Source organism: Bubalus bubalis, chromosome 21 (genome assembly GCF_019923935.1).
Source record: "Bubalus bubalis isolate 160015118507 breed Murrah chromosome 21, NDDB_SH_1, whole genome shotgun sequence".
Lineage (NCBI taxonomy): Eukaryota > Metazoa > Chordata > Mammalia > Artiodactyla > Bovidae > Bubalus > Bubalus bubalis.
The window spans coordinates 21267114-21288897 of record NC_059177.1 but is presented as its reverse complement, the minus strand read 5'-3'; the positions used below and the strand labels follow the sequence as shown (position 1 = coordinate 21288897).

The 21784-nt window shown below is 44.6% G+C and overlaps 1 long non-coding RNA gene across 3 annotated transcripts in view; it reads left to right on the top strand.

Annotated features, from left to right (window-relative positions):
• The first annotated feature begins 474 nt into the window (after nucleotides 1–474).
• Nucleotides 475–21784, top strand: part of LOC102413119 — a 38294-nt gene continuing 16984 nt past the window's right edge. For all 3 annotated transcript variants that reach the window (XR_003105811.2, XR_006547529.1, XR_003105809.2), the window contains exon 1: nucleotides 475–1701. This is a non-coding gene — a long non-coding RNA (uncharacterized LOC102413119). The remainder of the gene's footprint in view (nucleotides 1702–21784) is intronic.

Genomic DNA, 21784 nt, shown 5'->3' with positions numbered 1-21784 from the left:
CTTTTGGCTTTTTGAGGGGCCCAGATGATTTCATCATGCTCTCTTTATACATGGTAAATGAGATGACTGCCAGTGGCCTCAAGCTTGCAATCTGAAAGAAAGAGATCTTTTCCCAATGGCTCTGGCAAGAATCCCAAGCAAGCTTCTGATTGGTCAGGTCTGGGTCATGGGGCCACCCTTGGGAGGAGGTTGAAGGCAATGAACTGAGTGTGTTTATCATGGAATAGAATGAAGAATGGAACCCAAAGCAAAAATGTCCAATCAGACCAAAAAAACAGTCATTATTCATGAACAGACAGGTCCCTTATTCATAGAGGAAAGTATTAGTCATTCCGTCATGTCTGACTCTTTGCAACCCCATGGACTGTAGCCCACCAGGATCCTCTGTCAATGGGATTCTCCAGGAAAGAATACTGAAGTGGATAGCCATTTCCTTCTCCAGGGGATCTTCTCAACCCAGGGATTGAACCTGGGTCTCCTGCTTTGCAGATAGATTCTTTACTGTCTGATCCACCAGGGAAGCCCTTCATAGAGGAAGGTTCTGTATAAAATTCTTTGACTTCACAGGGAGAATAATGCTACATAAATGCAAGAAATTACAATTTTGCTGACAGATCTAAACTGTCATCCAGGTTTCAGTCTTCCTGGATTATGAAGAGAAAAGAAGCAGAAGTGACTATTGAAATATTGCCTAGTGATAAGACATTAAATTTGTGTGTCATACAGTAAATCTAGCTGTGACTTCTTGTTCTGCCACTTATAATTTTCAGGCCCCAGTTAACTTTTTGGTAAAATTAGAGAACTGGCTTTGATGACTTATAGCATCTCTTTCTGCTCAAAGATGCTATGATCCTGGACACCGCTACACCTAAACAAATTTTGCCAGAATTTCAAAGTAACTTTCATTTGCATAGGCCCATAGTTTCCAAAATACTGATCTTCAATGAAGAGTATTATAGAATGAGTTCTTAGGAAACAAAGAACATTGTTTATCTTTTAAAGTATTTTATTTTTCTATTTTGGGTTTGTTTTTTTTTTTCCTTTGGAGTTATACGGGTATATGTTAAGTGGGCCAAGATTTTGTTTGCTTGTTTTGACTGCATTGTATGGCATTGTGGGATCTCAGTTCCCTGACCAGGAATCGAACCCGTGTACCCCGCAGTGGAAGCACAGAGTCTTAACCACTGGACCTCCAGGGAAGTCCTGAATATTGTTTATTGATTACCCACTGTGCCAAACCCTTTCCATAGATTACTTCATTTGGCTTTCACAATAATTCTTAGAGGTAGGCAAAATAATGGCCTCCCAATGCTGTCCACTTCCTACTCCTTGGAGCCTCTGTATATGTTAGGTTACACAGTGAAGAGATATTCAGGTTGCCAGTGGAATTAAGATTGCTAATCAGCTGATCTTGAGAATTTATCTTGAGTTATCCCACAGTAATCACAAAGGCCTTTATACGTCAACGAGTGAGATGGAAGAGTCAGAATCAGAGGAGAAGATGTGATAACAGAAGCATAAGACTGGAGTGACACAATCACGGGACTGAAAGGCATAAAAGGGTCATAGACCAAGGAATGCAGGGCCTCTAGACAAGAAACGGATTCTCTCCGCAAACCCCCAGAGGGAGCACAGCCTGCAGACACCCAGATTTTAGCCCAGCGAGACTGATTTTGGACTTCTGACCTCTACCACTATAAGGTAATACCATTTATGTTGTTTTAAACCCCTCACTTGTGGTAATCTGTTGCAGCTGCCCTGGGAAATGAATACAAGTAGGTGCAATAAACCTAATAAACTGAGGAGGACACAGTCATAGAATATTTCAGTGACTTGCCCACGGTTACCCAGCCACTAAATGGCAGAGTCAGAATTTGAGCTCGAGTGTATTGGCCTTGAAGCCCATGCTCTTAACCACCACATGATAATCTCTGACTGCTGTGTATAATGATGCAACTTTGGGCTGTGCAGGCTACAAAGAAGCACAAGAACATAGTGCTTAACCTTGGAGAATCCATGAAACTGCAAAGGGTCAAACAACCTGACAGAATGAATAATTACCTTGAACTGGAACAACTGACCACCAGGCACTTTACCTATGTACTGTTACCCCCATTGTGAAGAGGAAGGGTGTTACCCTGTCTTAGGGGCTAAATTGTGTCCCCCCTTCCCAAATTCATAATGTGAGGTCCCAAACCCCGGTACCTTAGAATGTGTCAGCATTTGGACAGGGACCTTGAAAGAGGTGAGTAAGGTAAAATGAGGTCATTTGGGTGGGTCCCAATGCAAAACTGATATCCTTAGAGGAAGAGGGGATTAGCACCCAGACTCACACACAGAGGGAAGACCAAAGCCCTGCAGAGAGAAAGCGGCTGCCTGCAAGCCAAGGAGAAAGGCCTCAGAAGAAGCCAACCTTGCTGGACAGGTTGATCTTGGACTTCCAACCTCCAGGAGTCAGAAATGAGAATGCTGGTTTTTTTTTCTTTTTAAGCCACCAGCCCCAGGAAATGAACACACCACTCATAAGTACATGGATCTCCTCTTACCCAAACTGCATACCTCATAACTAGAAGACTTGTTTTACTCCAGATTTGAGGGCCTAGTTCTAAATCAGGACAGAGGAACCCAGGAACGACCTCTATCCTCTAGCCAGTCCACTTCCAGCTCCTTGATCAGGTGCAAGACCTGAGTCTCAACACTCCAGGAGGGCCGTGTGACTTCCCTTCCTGTCACCTGAGCTTCTCTTTACCCCTCTGCCGCTCCTAGGCTCCCTGGGTTCATTCAGTCTCTTTAGTCCCTTCCTTCCACTGAAAGTCTGGTCTTTTCTTTCACTGGCTCTCTAGTGTGGCTTCTCTGTCTAGTTCTACTGATGAATGGAGCATGAATCTTAAAGGCAATGTGGGCAGGGGATAACAATTCTTTACAGTAGTCTGGTCTTAGAGTGAGTTATCTAAAAAGGAAGCAGATTTTTCACATCACATGCATGCTGAATCACTTCAGTCATGTCTGACTGTGACGCTGTAGGCCATAGCCTGCCAGCTCCTCTGTCCATGGGTTTCCCCAGGCAAGAATACTGCAGTGGTTTGCCATGCCCGCCTCCGGGGGATCTTCCTACCCAGGGAAGGAACCCGCATCTCTTATGTCTCCTGCATTGGCAGGTGGATTCTTTACTAGTAGCACCACCTGGGAAGCCCTTTCACATCACATCCATTAGTAAATCCCTTATACCTCCCCCTGCCAGAGTTCCTGCTCTATTATTTGAATGCATCAATTGGATGCACTTTAGTTAGAAAGGCTAGGTTGTGCCGCAGTAAACAACACCCAACCCAACCTCACTGGTTTAACACAACCAAGTTTATTTCTTACTCATGTCACATGTACACTGTTTATCATAGTCACTGGGGAATTCAAGCTGATGGAGGCTCTATTTCCTTGATGGCTCAGGCAGAGAAAGAGGATGTGGAGAATCATCCTGGCACATACAAACCTTTACTTGGAAATGACACACAGTACTTCCCCTCACATATCATTGGATGAAGCAAGCAGAATATTTACTCCCTATGTCAAAGGAGGTAGAGAAATGTGATGTTATCATGTGCCCAGAGAGAGAGAGAGAGAGAGAATACAAACAACTGCAAACAGCCTTGACAACCACCTTGAGTTATCAGGGGGTCCACATGGGCGTACTTCTGACTGCGTGTAACAAGACACCTGCCAGAAGTGGCTAAAACCAGGGGGAGATTTATTTATTTATTTATTTGGATTTTGGAGGAGAGACAGGTTTATTGCGAGGCGACTAGGGACGAGGTGGTTTATGCCCTGAAAAACACTGGGCTCCCTGAAGTGTTTTGGCAAAGCATTTTTAAAGGGCAGTTTTGGAGGGTGGGGGTGGTCCGCAGAGTGCAGAATCAGTTGTGCACAGTTCTCAGATTGGCTGATGGTGAGGCAGCAGGGTGGTATCACAGAGGTTAATATTATCAGTCCCTAAACTCCAGGAGTTAAATATATAGCCTTGACGTACTCCTTTTCCTATTTGGAACCAGTCTGTTGTTCCATGTCCAGTTCTAACTGTTGCTTCCTGACCTGCATATAGGTTTCTCAAGAGGCAGATCAGGTGGTCTGGTATTCCCATCTCTTTCAGAATTTTCCACAGTTTATTGTGATCCACACAGTCAAAGGCTTTGGCATAGTCAACAAAACAGAAATAGATGTTTTTCTGGAACTCTCTTGCTTTTTCAATGATCCAGTGGATGCTGGCAATTTGATCTCTGGTTCCTCTGCCTTTTCTAAAACCAGCTTGAACATCTGGAAGTTCATGGTTCATGTATTGCTGGAGCCTGGCTTGGAGAATTTTGAGCATTACTTTACTAGCATGTGAGATGAGTGTAATTTGAGCATTACATAAAATGAGTGCAATAGTTTGAGCATTCTTTGACTTATTTAACTTATATTCAGAGTACATCATGAGAAACGCTGCACTGGAAGAAGCACAAGTTGGAATCAAGATTGCCAGGAGAAATATCAATAACCTCAGATATGCAGATGACACTACCCTTACGGCAGAAAGAGGAACTAAAAAGCCTCTTGATGAAAGTGAAAGAGGAGAGTGAAAAAGTTGGCTTAAAGCTGAACATTCAGAAAACGAAGATCATGGCATCTGGTCCCATCACTTCATGGAAAATAGATGGGGAAACAGTGCAAACAGTGTCAGACTTTATTTTTCTGGGCTCCAAAATCACTGCAGATGGGGATTGCAGCCATGAAATTAAAAGACGCTTACTCCTTGGAAGGAAAGTTATGACCAACCTAGCTAGCATATTAAAAAGCAGAGACATTACTTTGCCAACAAAGGTTCGTCTAGTCAAGGCTATGGTTTTTCCTGTGGTCATGTATGGATGTGAGAGTTGGACTGTGAAGAAAGCTGAGCGCCGAAGAATTGATGCTTTTGAACTGTGGTGTTGGAGAAGACTCTTGAGAGTCCCTTGGCCTGCAAGGAGATCCAACCAGTCCATTCTAAAGGAGATCAGTCCTGGGTGTTCATTGGAAGGACTGATGCTAAAGCTGAAACTCCAATACTTTGGCCACCTCATGCAAAGAGTTGACTCATTGGAAAAGACTGATGCTGGGAGGCATTGGGGGCAGGAGGAGAAGGGGATGACAAAGGGTGAGATGACTGGATGGCATCACCAACTCGATGGACATGAGTTTGAGTGAACTCCGGGAGTTGGTGATGGACAGGGAGGCCTGGCGTGCTGCGATTCATGGGGTCTCAAAGAGTCGGACACAACTGAGCGACCGAACTGAACTGAACTGAAACTCCAGGAGACCTGGGGCTATGTGCTCAGGTCAGCAAGTAGTTTTTCCATTGGTGGGGAGACAGTGGGGTGGTTCACATCTGCAAAACTACTCCGGAAATTTGCATCAAATAATACTATCTAGGAACTTCAGAGAGGAGCTAAAGCAGAAGATATGGAGGAAAACCTGTCCTGAGGAAAGCCCCACAGGGTCCTGCTTGATTACAATTCCGAAGTGAGAGACTTGTTATCTTGTGATTACAATTCCAAAGCGAGAGACTCGTTATCTTACATGGAAAGGGCCCGTATACCGGAGAGTCTCTGGCTTGGTTCATCCACTGGCCGGTGCCATCACCCAGCACCCAGATTCCTCTAGTTTCTGCCCTGTCATTCTCAGTTTGCTGTCCTAATCTCAGAGGCTTGCTCTCTTCATGGTCCAAAGATGGCTGCCTTCTCTCAGCCACAGCACAGATGACAGCACGTGGAGATAGAAAAGGGAATATATCTGCCTCGTACCCTTTTTTCAAAACAGCGCAAACCTCCCCAGAGACTCCCCAGCAGATTTCCCCTATCTCTTTGGCCAAAGTTGTATCATGTGTTCTTGTTTAAACCACCCACTTGGCAGGAGGCCCGACACCTCCAGGGCTGGCTTAAATGAAACAAGATTTATTTCCTAGGGCTGCCTGGGGAAGCCAGTACTCCTACTCCCCAAAATAAAGGACATGGCCACTCAAAAAAAGAATGGATCTAGCTGGGATCCTGTTTCTAAGACAAAAGGGGTATGGAATTACCCCTGGATAGAAAACTAAGTGTCTGCTGCCGCGGGCTCTAGGAAGCGAGAGGTGAGAGGGCAAACCCTTCTGTGTCTGATCTCACTGAATCTTCCCACTAAATTTATATCGCAGATTTTCTCACCCCATTTCACAGATAAGAAATGCAGCATTAGAGACACATGGGTTTATCTGACTCCAAAGTCCTACTTATTCTCCTTGGCCTGGCCATTTATACACCAAGTACGATTACAGAGCAGAAGGTCAAATTAATTTTTTTAAGTCCTTTGAGGAAAGCAGAGGATGATGAAGTGAATCCCTGCTTTAAGTTAATCAAAGATGAGCCCTGGTACAAAGAGGATATCCATGATCAAACTGGCTGCTGGTGAACTCTCTTACTAAAGACGTCAACCCAAGATCCCTTTTTTAACCAGGGACAGTGCTTACTTCGTGGCAAGGAAAAAAGAGCAGGTGTGTTAATCTGCAACTTTATCCAGGGCTAAAATTAGAAGAGGAATGTGGCCAAGTTATCTTTGAAGCAACTCTCCATTATTCCAGGGTTGAGGCAAAATGTTTTATGTCTCTCTCCTCAGCAAAATTTGTATTAGTTTCCTGGCCATTAAAAAAAAAATGACATCAATTTAAAATTCAGCTCTGCCTTCAGCCTAAGCTGTGACTAAGTGGTGAATGTTCTAAGGGCCCAAACTTAAGAATCCAGTTGGATGGGTGGAGAAGCAGGGCAGGCAGCTCTTAGCATGGAAAGAACAGGCCAGGGACCCCACAGCCCATGCTGAATTGCTTGCTGCCCAACTTCAGTCTGGACACTTGACTTCACACTTCCGGCCAGATCATAAAGAAGTCCAGGCTCTATTCCTGCCCATGGCTGATAGATAGGACTACCCTTCACAGGGGCTTCCCTGGTAGCTCAGTCAATAAAGACTCTTCCTGCAATGTGGGACACCTGGGTTTGATCCCTGGGTCGGGAAGATCCCCTGGAGAAGGGAATGGCAACCCACCCCAGTATTCTTGCTTGTTAAATCCCAATGACAAAGGAGCCTGGCAGGCTACAGTCCATGGGCTCACAAAGAGTCAGATACAACTGAGTGAATAAACCACCACCACCACCCTTTACGGACACTCTCCTAAGCCCCAGGCGCTGCGGTAAGCACACAGCTTGTATCAACACACATAATTCCTACTCCAAACCCTCTGAGGTGGGTGGCTTCCCCAGGGATGAGTAAACCGAAGCTCAAGGTAGTTTAGTGGCTGTTCCAAAGTCACAAAGAAGTGACCAAGCTGGACTTCTGTCTCAGGTCTGGGTTGCAACCTTAATGCTCTGAACAACTGTACCCTACTTCTTCTCCTCACTGAAGAGCTGGATTTTATTTTAAAATCCCCTTGAAAAGTTGACCAGGTAGATATGGATATGACTATCTCATATTGGTTTGGAGAAGTTACACAAAACTTGCCCCAAGTTGCACAGTTAGTTGAATGGTGGAGCCAGAATATGAATCCAGGGCCAAACAGCCCCACACCCAGGGGTCTTTCCATCCATGAATCGCCTCCCTTGGTATATGAGCTGCTGATTCCAGCTTTGCCCACTTCTGAGTGACCTTCCACCTCTTCTCTATAACAGAGCATTGCCATATTTTTAAAATCATGAGAAAAAGGATTCTGCTTGACATCACAGGCTGCTTTTGAGATACATATGTGTATAGATTTCCCCCTCTTGGAAATAGCTGCAAGTTTTCTAACGGGTCTTCTGCTGGTAAAAACACCCCATCCATTTTCCCAAGGTCCCTTCAGTTTGGTATATTTAAAGAAAGAAAGACTTGAACTTGTCACTCAGCTCTCACTTTGCATGAATCATAACAGAACTGTTTGTGGGGAAACAGCCTAGTTCTAGGAACTGGTAATAGAAGCTGGGGTTTGTCACCTTCACGGGTGCATCTCCAATCCCACTTGGGTGCTTGTCTGGGCCCCATATGATGCTGCACCCTTGACCCAAGGGGAACTGAGCAATTGGGCAACGGCCACCTCAGCTGATGAATGCCCAAGTCATACACACACAGCTGCCTCTGTGGCCAGACCCCGGGCAGAGGACAAAGAGGAAAGAATCTTCAGAGGGATGGCCTATACCTCCCTTCAAAACATTATTTCTAAATCATGAGTCATATTATAATGACAGTAACAACAATAGCAGGGAACCTGCATTGAACACTTAGCTATGATTATTCTCACTAGTGTTATTGCTTCATTAATTGACTGAACAAAGTACCTTGTAAGTTGCAATTATTCTTGCAACAAAGCGCAGCACTTAAGAGTTCAGGCTCTGAGGGCAAAGAGACGGAGGTTTGACGTCACTGTCGCCTCTTGCTGGTCGGGTGAGTCTGAAGGTTACTTCAAATTTCTAGGCCTCAGTTTTCCTCATCTGTAAAATGAAGAGGATATTAGCATTCCCTGGAGGGGCTGGAAGGATTAAATAGAATCATTTATGTAAAGCAATTAACAACATACTTGTTAGTTCAGAATGAGGATTCAGAGATTTGGGAGAAGGTAAAGCCTCTGCCTGCAATGCTGGAGACCCGGGTTTGATCCCTGGGTTGGGAGGATCCCCTGGAGAAGGAAACGGCAACCCACTCCAGTACTCTTGCCTAGAACATTCCATGGATGGAGGAGCCTGGTGGGCTACAGTCCATGGGGTCACAAAGAGTCGAACACGACTGAGCGACTTCACTAATGAACTATTAGAAGTGAAATGCTAGGAAATTGCCATTTCTCTTCCTTCAGAAAGAGCTGGCTTTCTAAGGTCAGCTGTTCTCTGCCTGAACTCTGTAAGCCCCTAAAAGGATCTGAGCTTCCCATGAGTGATGATACAGAAAAAAATCAAAGAGCAAAGAATGAAGTGACCTCTAGAAACAAACTACGATTTCTTGACCATGAGTCAGAAAAGCTGCTCAGGTGTCTCACTCGTCAGATTTCAAAGGGTTGTAGGATGGTGGAGTGCACAGGGAAAAAGCCTGTTTTTTTCAGTTTTTTAAATTGATAATATGTTAATTACTGTTGTATGACAAAATGACTCAGTTACACATTATATATTAATACATTTGTTTTCATATTCTTTTCCATTATGATTTATCACAGGATATGGAATATACCTCCAGCTTTCATTTCTGCCTGGGATTTAGTCCTGAACGTATTTTCTCACTAGCAAGATCAAAGGGATGGTGTCCCTAACATCACTCATGGCATCTTGCTGGACAGCAGGGAGGTGGGGACACAAATCCAAGTACTTGCTACCAGTCACTTGTGTTTGAGGAGAGAGGATGGTATTCATTTTTGCTGTGGGGCAGGCTTTGAAATAGAGTGAGAAATTGCTGCAAAATGAATATTCAATTGGGGAATGTCAGTAGTTGAGTTTGTCTGTGGATCTGATAATTTTTCAGGACAAACCCAGTGACCCTGCTCTGAGTTTCAGGGTCCCCTCTCCTTTCCCCTAATATCTACTGAGCAGTAACCATGTACCAGGGCTAGGCTACATACCGCAGGATATGGGGTCATGGACTTGATGGAGTGTTTGCTCTCAGCAGTGTCCAATCTAGTCGGAGAGATAGACATTGAGCAGATTTTTTTTTACCACCAAAATTGTCATTGCAATAGATACGAGGAAGGAAAAGGCTGGAGGCAGTAAGGATAAGAATGAGGAAGAGGGCCACTGTACCTGGTCTGGGAGTTCAGGGAAAGCCTCTCCCAGGAAGTGATGTTTGAACTGAGAAATGGAGGGTGAGCAGAAATCAGTCAAGCAAAGAGCGTCTGGTGGGGATGTGGGTGGAGGAGCTCAGCGTTTTCAAGAAACGAGGAAATGGCCAGCGTGGCTGGAGTCCAGCACGCAGAGGGAAGAGAGACGTGGCCTGGAGCTGGTGCGGGGGTGGGGCAGAGGAGACAAGGCTGGCCTGCTTTCCTCTCACTTTGCATGGCTCCTTTTAGCTCTGACATGTACAGCTCCCAGAGGGGAACTGTCATGGGGTTGCGGGTCTGCAGGCCAGTGCGCTCCTCTGGCTCTAGCTCGGGCCTCCTCCCTGTGGCTGTCTGGCCCTGCCGCCCTCGCTCGCCTGTGGTAGGTTTGTCTGACATTTTCCTGGGGGCTCAGCGGCCCCCTGAGCACTGAGACCACAGCGGTCCTCACTCAGAGAGTCTGGGAGCCCTGGTGCAGTGTTATCCAGGTCATCTGGCTTCCTCTTGCATTGCCTGTGATCTGACGCCCCAGTAAAGAACCAAGTCCCCACTTCCTACCCCAGCCCCCAGTACTGGTGCGTTCAGAACAGTGGGAATGGTTGCCTTTCACATGGCTGGTTCAGAGCTGGCTCACTGGACCAGGGCTGAACTGTGGTTTCTCTGGGTCAAGTTCTCTGGGTACAAAGGGGAGCAGACCTAGATAGAGTTCTGCTCGGGAGCAGCTTGCAGGCCACCAGGCAGTATGCTCAGCCTCGTGGCTCTGATCTTATCTCATCCCCAGAAGGACCCCGTGCAGTAGCGACTGCCACTGGTGCCCATTTTAGAGATGAGGAGATTGAGTCAAAGAGGAGCTAAGCACCTGGCCCAAAGTAACACTTGTCAGTGGTGGCAAGGCTGGGATTTGAACTCGTCTGATCCCAAGGCCCAGGTTTTTAACCAGCATCTTCCACTCCTTTTTCTGAATTTTTGGAAGTGTCCTCAGACTGTGATTCTTCCACAGCTGGGGCCCTGTCTTCTGGATGTCTTGTGGGTACTCCACACTCCATGCTTCCCTGTGGCTGCAGCTCGCCTTCCGGTTCTCACAGGCAGGGCTTCTCTCGGTCCCTGCCATCTGCTGGCCCAGTTCCCTCCACTGGCCTGCTGCTGACACTTTGACTCCCAACTGGGTGACGGGGACACAGTAGGCACTGTAGTAACCCAAAGAATGACCCGAAGGCCTGAAGTTCTCCTAAGAGTTGTGTCTTCAAGGAAGTGTTTCTCAAAGCGGATGGCATCATCCTTAGAGGGTGTTTCCTGGTGACAGTGCTTTTAGTTTTCGCAAGGATCGCAGTGCTGTGGGGATGGAGATGAGGAAGTCTCACATCCCCCTGGCTTTGAGGACCAGTATGAGACGGAACCGCGGGGCAAAGAGCTGTCCTGTGTCCCCTCAAGATTTGAAATGCACCCCTCCACGATGATATAGATTAAGAACTTATTTTTTTTTTTAATTATTTGAGCACATATCTTAACTTTTTCTTTCTTTCTTCTTTTTTTCATATAAACACAAACACCAGCATGGTTTTAGTAGGCACCATGCTTCCTAGGAATGCTGCTGCCGCTGCTAAGTTGCTTCAGTTGTGTCCGACTCTGTGCGACCCTATGGACAGCAGCCCATCAGGCTCCTCTGTCCACGGGATTCTGTAGGCAAGAACACTGGAGAGGGTTGCCATTTCCTTCTCCACCTAGGAATGCTACTTCTGTATAAATGGAAGGAAGGCTCCAGCACTTTACCAAGAGTTGTTCGCCATTTTGAGAATGACATCATGAACGGCAGTATCACATTCGGAATCTGAGTCACTAGGGCCACACAGTTACATCAGTTTTCATTTATAGCTATTTCATTCATGGAGAGTCTGCGTATGCCTCTCTAGCCCTTATTTGGAAATAGCAAATATAAAGCAAAAAGGCCAACAACATTCAGTCAAATATGGTCTAATTCCTCTGAAATCCAGATGTAATCCTTAAAAATAGGTCCAAACATTGACTACCCACCTATTCATGAATCATCTGAGCATTTTCATGTTACAAAATACTTATTATACTGTAAACTATATTTTTTGTATCTCCCTTATGTGACGAAACAGTACATTGATTTTTAGAAATTGTTTGTAGGTAGATTATACCAGCTGTGAATTGCAATTCAGGAAAGTAAGGACAATGTTACAAAAACATTGTTTTAAGAAAAAGGGGTTATGATGGAATTTTGAACTATAGTTTTAAGAAAATGAGATCGATTTCCTAATTTTGGCACAAGAATTTATAGAGAAAATATATAATTGCCCCATCCAAGCCTCCTCAGTAATCAAGAATTTACTTTATTGGATATTTTTTTCTCTAAAGACTTTCCTATTCTTCTCTTGGAAGTATCTTCAGAAACAAGGCAGGATTTTATTTGCACTCTGCCCATGCCCTGCCCCCCACTCCACCTTGAGAAGTTTCTAGGGTTTTGCTTATTAAGGAAGATTTTGGTATTTGAAAAGAGCCAACGGTTTTTCAGGCCAAATTGTCATGGCCAAGCCAGGTGATCAAGCTAGGGGATGATATTCTTGGTCACCGGCTGTAAGATTTGGGGGCAGAGATTGTGTTTGATCTATCTTTGCCTCTTCACCCCAGCTCTTAGTGCACAACAATAGTAGATGGTCAGTATTAAGATGAACCGAATTTGGCAAACATGTGACATGAACTAAATCAATCCATGTTATCATACTGTATTTAAATAATATAGCAGTGTGTACTGGACCAGAAAATGGAACTTCCTCCTCTGGATGTCAGTGAACACATTTAAAAGATGCTATGCTACCACCCACTCCAATAAGAGGGGACTGGGGGCTGTGACTAGTGGATCAGCCCGAGATGATGCATTTCAGTTAAAAATTAGTCCTTCTGCACTCTATCCATTCCCTTGGGAATCCTACTTTCAGAGGAGTAATGGCAGATTTTGAAAGTTCTTATCTCCTTACAGTAAACACTGATAACAATTTAGTGAGTCTGCTTCCAGACTCAAAATACAGACTTATGGCTTCTCTAGTCCCTCAATGGTAAAGAATTCATCTGCCAATGCAGGAGAGGCGAGTTTGACTCCTGGGTTGGGAAGATTCCCTGGAGAAGGAAATGACAACCCACTCCAGTATTCTTGCCTGGGAAATCCCGTGGACAGAGGAGCCTGGCAGGCATGGCGTCTCAAAGAGTCAGACAGGACTGAGCAACTAAGGAACAACAACAACTCCACATCCTCCAGGCACATTCGGGCGTTCAGCTAACCAGAGAGCGAGTCTAATGGTGCATGAGGAGTCCGTGGATATGGAGCCGACTGTCTTTTATAGAAGGGACATGAGAATCCATGATCTCGGTGTCCACGTCCTGGAATCAATACCCCATGAATACCAAGGGACAACCATGTTTCCATAGAAGATGTGTGTGTGAGGGAGGTAGGCTCAGGGAAAGGGAAAGTTTCATGTGTTTCTTCAGCTTGAAAAATGAGATGCTATCACAATACTGTTCTAAAATGCACTCTTGTTTCTGTATCACAGTCCACTTAGAACTGTTATTGAGCCCAAGCTTGTTCCACTCACCTCACGACAGGCCAGTAAATTGGAAGACGATGTTTGAACAAGGAATAACGATTGTAATCGGAAAGCTACCAGACCCAGAAGATGGCAGACTAGGGTCCCAAAAAATATCCCCTCTCAGCCCTAATTCGGGGCTCCTTTTATACATGGAAGGAGAGGGGAGGGGCCCGCTGTGGCACTGACCAATGACTGAGTGGGGCTGTTAACGGTCGCTGGTTGGCAGTTGCTCTTGCTAACGGTTGCTTGCTTCGGGGAGGAGCCCACGGTGGCCTGATCAATAGCTGAGCGAGGATCATTTAGCTCAAGCCTGCCCTGCTGATGTTACAGAACCCTGTTGCTGTCAAATGTTTTCACTAGCCTGGCTCTGAAGGAAATTCCAATGCAGGAATGCCAGAGATGTTCTTAGGAAAGACAGGAGGACGATTTTAATGGAAAATATGACTTCAGATACTGGCTCAGATGGTAAAGAATCCGCCTACAATGCAGGAGACGCCGGTTCTATCCCTGGGTCAGGAAGATCCCCTGGAGAAGGGAATGGTAACCCATTCCAGTATTCTTGCCTAGAGAATTCCATGGACAGAGGAGCCTGGCCAGCTATAGTCCTTGGTGTCACAAAGAGTTGGACATAACTGAGCGACTAATACTTTCTTTCATGCCTTCCGGTACATGAGTTCTTATGAATGCCATCTTCCCCTCCTCTTTTGAAACACATTGAAACTTTGAAGTTGCTAGCTTTGAGTTCAAGTTACAGTGGAGAACAAAAATTTATATTCTAGTGTGAACAAATAAGGAAACACCATCACCTGACTTACAATCAGGGTCAGCATTCTGAAGGATAAAATAGTGTGATGGTCTAGACACTAGAAGAAGAGACCACTTTAGATAGAGTAATCAGGAAAGGCTTCTTGGAGGCCCTCACCTCCCCTAAAAGGAGATGAGAGATCATGCAATGGCCTGAGGTCAAAGAGAGCTTTGGTGTGCTTGAGGAACCACAGAAAGTGTAAGAGACTAGTGACCAACCAAAAACGCCCTGGGAGGCAGGAGCCTGACCTTGAAAGGTCTTAAACTTCCTGAAAGAGCTTGGATTTTATTCTAAAGGGGGTGACGTGCTCCTATGTGGTTTTATATGATCTCTTTGTTGAATGAAAGATATCTTTGGAGAAGGACAATGGTCAAAGCATGGGGACCAGTTAGGAGCCGTGTAGTTGTTTGGGTAAGAGAGGATGACAGCTTGGTGGAGGGAGATGTTGTGAACACAGAGAGAAGTAAATGGATTCAAGATCTCCTAAGGTGGAATCATCAGGGTTTGCTTATGAGATGATGTAGTGTGTGTGTGTGTGTGTGTGTACACTCTTTTGAAAACTGGCTAAGATTTGGACCTGAGCAACTTTGGGCATGGTGGTACTATTTCTAGAAATAGGGAAGATGAGAGAAGAGCAAGTTTGGGACACAGAGGGGTCAGGGAAGTGAGAGTTCCTTTTTGGTCAAATTTCATTTCAAAATGAATTTTTGACACCCACTTCAGATGCCAAGTAGGCAGTTGGATAAACACATTAAGAGATTCAGGGATGGTGGGTATCCACATTTAGATATTATTTAAAGCCAAGGGAGCTGACATTGGAAGGGGGCTATATTTTCCACTTTCTAAACGTCTTTATCACAAAATTTCTGAGTAATAAGAAAAAGAAATTAAATCAAGGGGAAGAGAGAGAACAATTCCAATTTCATCTATAGCCCATGTCTTGCCACAGAACAAGTGTTTGGCTAATGCAAATGCCTCTGAGGATGACACACTCTTATGACACGTGGGACATGCACACCACCTGCTGGTCATTTCTGGGCATTTTCCAACACACCCTTCAGGCCAGAATAAGTCTTTTCGTTTCTAGTGTAAGCTGGCAGGAGAGTACGAAAGAAATCCAGGTCAGGGTTGCTGCCCTCCATAGCTAAGCAGGAGACCACAGATGCCATGTGTGTGGTGGCATAGTGGGTTTGGAGCAGAGAGAGCTTGTTTGGAATCTCACCTTTGCGTAAGCAGATGGCAAGGCTCTTGCCCCTAGAGTCTAGAGTAGCACGTCCAACAAAACTTTCTGTGTTGTTGGAAATGTTCTGTCTCTTCTGTTCAGTGTGGTGCCACTAGCCACCCCTGACGGTTGAGCCCTTGAAATGTGGCTGGTGGAACTGAGAATCTGACTTTTAAAATTCTAATTACTTTATTTTTTTCAAACTTTATAAACTTTTTATTTTGTATTGTGTGTTAGTTGTTCAGTCATGTCCAACTCTTTGCGATCCCATGGACTGTAGTCTGCCAGACTTCTGTGCTCATGGGATTCTCCAGGCAAGAATACTGGACTGGATTGCCATTCCCTTCTCCAGAGGAGCCTCCCGACCCAGGGATCAAACCCTGGTCTTCTGCATCGTAGGCAGATTCTTTACCAATTTTGTATTGGGGCATGGCCAGTTAACAATGTTGTGGTAGTTTCAGGTGAACAGTGAATGGACTCAGCCATCCATATACATGTATCCATTCTCCTCCCAACCCCTTTCCCATCCAGGCTGGCACATAACACTGAGCAGAGTTCCATGTGCTATACAATAGGTCCTTGTTGGTTATCCATTTTAAATACACCAGTGTGTACATGACCTTCCCACACTCCCCAACTATCCCTTACCCCAGTAACCATAAGTTCATTTTATGTCTGTGAGTCTCTTTCTGTTTTGTAAGTTCATTTGTATCATTTTTTTAAGATTCCACATATAAGGGATATCATACTATAGTTCTCATAAGTTTAAATATCCACCTGTAGTTAGAGACTGCTGTATTGAATAGCAGAGTTCTTTGGATTTTTTTTGGCTATACCACAAGGGATGTGGGATCTTAGTTCCCTGACCAGGGATCAAACTGATGTCCCCTGCATTGGACGCAGAGTGTTAACCACCTGACCACCAGAGAAGTCCCTTGAATAACACAATTTTAAAGGCTTAATTTCTTCACCTGTGCAAGGGGGATGATAACACATATCTATGGGATCTTATGCAAGTTAAAGGAAATTTTTTGAGAGGACTTCTAGCAAGATGCATGGCTTATAACAGGCAGTTATAATGTGTGTTTGGATATACACCCACTGGAATCTGTGGAACATTCCACCTGCACACCCATTGCTAAATTTTTCATTAATCTCCTGCTGTGAATTCAAAAGGAAAAGCAGGGAATATTCATTAGCACCACAGGTCTGTCTCTCTTAAAAAAATCTGTTTGGAATGAATCAGTCAGTGTGGTGTTTTGTATTTTTTTCACCCTCTCTCTGAGATGGGAGACTATATCAGCTTATGGTAAAAGAGTCATCCCAGTCAATGAATAATCAGAGGCAAAGCCAAGCAGATGAGAAATCTTGGCCTCCATCCTGTGAAGCCACCCCCTAAGCAACGTTGAATAAATCTGTTAAGGCTTAGCATATTTTTCAGGGTAATTGGCTGCAGTTTTCTCAGAGTCTTCAATTGGTTAACCTTAAATTGGACTTATGCCAAGCTAATGAAACAGAATGAAGTAAGTTCTGATTTTTGTTTTAAGTTTCAGGGAGGGGACTATGGCATTAGACTTGACAGTGCTGAGACCAAAAAGAAATGTTTGTTCAGGCTTCTTTACCCTGAATGCAAGCAACATCTGGGTTTCTGTTATTTTCCCAGATGGTTCCCTTCTCCTTGGAGAGGGCTACAGGTGACTTAGAGAGAACTTCACGGAATACCATGTAATTAAACTAATTATGGCTCTGTTGAGGCGGGGTGTTCGCATTTGAAATCATGGGGTGAGGAAGCTGTGAAGATAAACAAGTGACACTTTCTAGAAATGGTTAACTGTGTGGACTTAAGAGTCAGGAGATCTGGGTTCAAGTACTAGCTTCTCCCTTTGGCCACTGGGTGACCTTGAGTAACTCATTAAGGTCTCAGAGCCTCTGTCTTCTTGTCAGTAAAATGGGCATAATGCCACCTGCCTCAACAGACAAGGAGAAATAAGATGTTGCGTGTGAAGCATCAGCATAATGCCTGGTATGTGGTAGAGACTAAAACCATGCTGGTTGGTTTTAGGTTTCCTCTTCTTTAGGGTGATACAGTGATGCTTCTGAGAAAAAAAACTCACAATGTAGCCTTTCTGTGTCTCCACATTGTTATGGGCTGTTATGTTTGTTATGGGTTGCATCATTTCCCCCAAAATTTGTATGCTGAAGTCCTAACCCCCAGAAATTCAGAATGTGACTCTATTTGGAGACAGGCTCTTTAAAGAGGCAATGAAGGTAAAATGAGGTCATTAGGGTGGGCCCTCATCCAGTGAGACTGGTGTCCTTTTAAGATGAAGAAATCTGGACACACACATGCACCGAGGAAAGACCACATGAAGACAGAGGGAGAAGACAGCCATCTGCAACCCGAGAAGAGATGTTTTAGGAGAAACCAACCCTGAGCCTGGTTGGAGGCCATCTATGGGGTCACACAGAGTTGGACACAACTGAAGCGACTTAGCAGCAGCAGCAGCAACCCTGCTGACAGACTTGTAGCCTTTAGAACTGTGAGAAAATATATTTCTATAGTTTAAGCCACCCTGTTTGTGGTAGTTAGTTACAACAGCCTTGGCAAACCAATGTATGCACTCTCCCTGGTCCTCAAGCATTCACTGTTTTCAGCAAATATTTTTAGGCCTACTGTGTTCTAGGCTCTGAATATACAAAGATGAACAACACAGTTTCTATGCTCACGAAACAGATCTTCTAGTCGAGCCAACAGATGAGATCATTCCTTAATCTGACCTGCATTAAGGAGTTAGGTGGGTGAGGGAGAACAGTTATGAGATAAGGTTGAGGGGACAGGAAGTGTGCGCCCAGTTCATCAACTACAAGTTTTTATGTGTGTTGACAGGAAGTGTGCACCCAGCTCATCAACTGCAAGTTTTTGTGTGTGCTTTGTTTATAAAAAGCCAGCACTGGAACTCAGTCCACCCACTGTTGTCCTCATGAACACCACTGTGATTCTTGTTGCGGGTTGAGTGTGCTGGGATGCACCACTCAGATCCTCCTTCTGCCCCAGGAGATGGGAATGGTGCTGAAAGACAGCCATCTGTTGTCACCCTGCTTTGGGGATCATATTAATTGAAGAAAACTGCCTTGCTTGGTCACACTTCCTTCCAAGGTCATGAGGAGGCAATGCACATCCAGTGACTAGGAAATGTGAGGGTTTAAAGCTGACCATCTTGATGCAAATCAAGACAATTCTGGAAGGCCAGCACAGCTTCAGAGCTGCCCATGAGATTAACTGAGACCTCTAAGCCCACCTCATGGGTCAGCTTTTCCCTCCGTCCAACCCTGCTTCTGTCCCTTCCCTTTCACAAGTCTCGTCTCCAAAACCTAATAGTCATGCTGCTACCAGTCTTCATCCCAGAATCTGCCTCTTGGGAGTCCCATCTGTGACAGAGTTCCTACTGAAAATCAAGCATAGATGACTAGCAAACGCAGATCTTCAAGGCTTCCTTCTTTATGGTCCAGCTCTCACAACTGTACATGACTATTGGAAAGACTATGTGGACCTTTGCCAACAAAATGATGTCTTTACTTTTTAACACACTGTCTATGTTTGTCATAGTTTTCCTGCAAAGAAAAGGGAAAAAAATATTTATTTATTTATATTTTTGGCCTTGTGGCATGTGGGATCTTAGCTTCTCTACCAGGGATTGACCCTATGCCCCCTGAAGTGGTAGCAAGGATTCTTAACCACTGGACCACCAGGGAAGTCCCCAGAATTTGTATTTAGAGGAGATCATGGCTCTTCCAGAAGTGCTTGCAGTACTCCCAGTCCCTTCCCAGGGGTCCTTTATGTGTGGGCCACCTCATGATTTTGCACCTTGGATCCAGCTGCTTGGACTAGGTGTCAGACCCAAAGGCAGTCTTCTGTAGGTGGGCCAGCAGCCAATGAGATGGTGCTTTGCAAGCAGTGGGTCTAACAGATGACCCCCATCTACCTCTCCAGACTGTTCCACACAGTGGTCTCTACCTTCGCTTTCTGGGGAGGCTGACTTCCTGCCTCTTCTCCTTGGTTAAGATATCTCACATGCCATGGCCTCTGCCTAGAGCACGAGGCATTCCCTCCTCCGCATGCCTTCACAGAATGACTCCTTATCACGTTATCTCCTAAAAGTTGCTTCTTTAAGGAACCAATCCCTTACCACTTCGGAACTTTTTGTTGTTTCCTTCACGTAAGGACCCCAGTTTGTAAACTGCTATTGGGAATAATGTCTGTAAGCCACACTGGGCTGCCAGCAACTTGAGGGTAGAGTCCACTGCTCGCCACTGTACGCCCAGCTCCACCATGGTGCCCAGAACACAGGGAGACCCAGCACTATTAGCTGAATAACTAATGTGCATTTTCTTCTTTTTTATTTATTTTTTAAATATAAATGTATTTTAATTGGAGGCTAATTACTTTACAATATTGTATTGGTTTTGCCATGCATCAGCATGAATGCACCACGGGTGAACACGTGTTCCCCATCCTGAACCCCTCTCCCACCTCCCTCTCCATACCATCCCTCTGGATCATCCCAGTGCACCAGCCCCAAGCATCCTGTATCCTGCATTGAACCTGGACTGGTGATCTGTTTCATATATGATATTATACATGTTTCAATGCCATTATCCCAAATCATCCCACCCTCTCCCTCTCCCACAGAGTCCAAAAGACTGTTGTATACATCTGTGTCTCTTTTGCTGTCTCACATACAGGCTTATCATTACCATCTTTCTAAATTCCATATATATGCGTTAGTATACTGTATTGGTGTTTTTCTTTCTGGCTTACTTCACTCTGTATAATAGGCTCCAGTTTCACCCACCTCATTAGAAATGATTCAAATGTATTCTTTTTAATGTCTGAGTAATACTCCATTGTGTATATGTACCATAGCTTTCTTATCCATTCGTCCGCTGATGTACATCTAGGTTGCTTCCCTGTCCTGGCTATTATAAACAGTGCTGCGATAAACACTGGGGTACACGTGAATTTTCTCCTTGAAGGGTGACTGAATGAGCCAAATCAGTTCCCTCTTCTTCAGATCACAAGTTTAAGTTAGGTACTTCCCTGGTGCTCCAGTGGGTAGGACTTGGTGCTGTCAGTGTTAAGGCCTGGGTTTAATCCCTGGTCAGGGAACTGACCATGGACATCACCAGATGGTCAATACTTAAATCAGATTGATTATATTCTTTGCAGCCAACGATGGAGAAGTTCTACAGAGTCAGCAAAAACAAGACTGGGAGTTGACTGTGGCTCAGATCATGAACTCCTTATTGCCAAATTCAGACTTAAATTGAAGAAAGTAGGGAAAATCACTAGACCACTCAAGTATGACCTAAATCAAATCCCTTAAGATTATACAGTGTAAGTGACAAATAGACTCAAGGGGCTAGATCTGATAGACAGAGTGCCTGAAGAACTATGGATGGAGGTCCGTGACACTGTACAGGAGGCAGAGATCGAGACCATCCCCAAGGAAAAGAATTGCGAAAAGGCCAAAAGGTTGTCTGAGGAGTCTTTACAAATAGCTGTGAAAAGAAGAGAAGCAAAAGGCAAAGGAGAAAAGGAAATATACTTATTTGAATGCAGAGTTCCAAAGAATAGCAAGGAGAGATAAGAAGGTCTTATTCAGTGATCAATGCAAAGAAATAGAGGAAAACAATAGAATGGGAAAGACTAGAGATCTCTTCAAGAAAATTAGAGCTACCAAGGGAAATTTTCATGCAGAGATGGGCACAATAAAGGCCAAAAATGGTATGGACCTAACAGAAGCAGAAGATATTAAGAAGAAGTCACAAGAATACACAAAAGAACTATACAACAAAGATCTTCATGACCCAGATAATCACGATGGTGTGATCACTCACCTAGAGACAGACATCCTAGAATGTGAAGTCAAGTAGGCCTTAGGAAGCATCCCTAATGACAAAGTTAGTGGAGGTGATGGAGTTCCAGTTGAGCTATTTCAAATCCTAAAAGAGGATATTATTCAAAGTGCTGCACTCAGTATGCCAGCAAGTTTGGAAAACTCATCAGTGGCCACAGGACTGGAAAAGGTCAGTTTTTATTCCAATCCCAAAGAAAGGCAATGCCAAAGAATGCTCAAACTACCACACAATTGCCCTCATCTCACACGCAAGTAATGTTCAAAATTCTCCAACCCAGGCTTCAACAGTACATGAACTGTGAACTTCCAGATGTTCAAGCTGGATTTAGAAAAGGCAGAGGAACCAGAGATCAAATTGTCAACATCTGTTGGATCATCGGAAAAGCAAGAGAGTTCCAGAAAAACATCTACTTCTGTTTCATTGACTATGCTAAA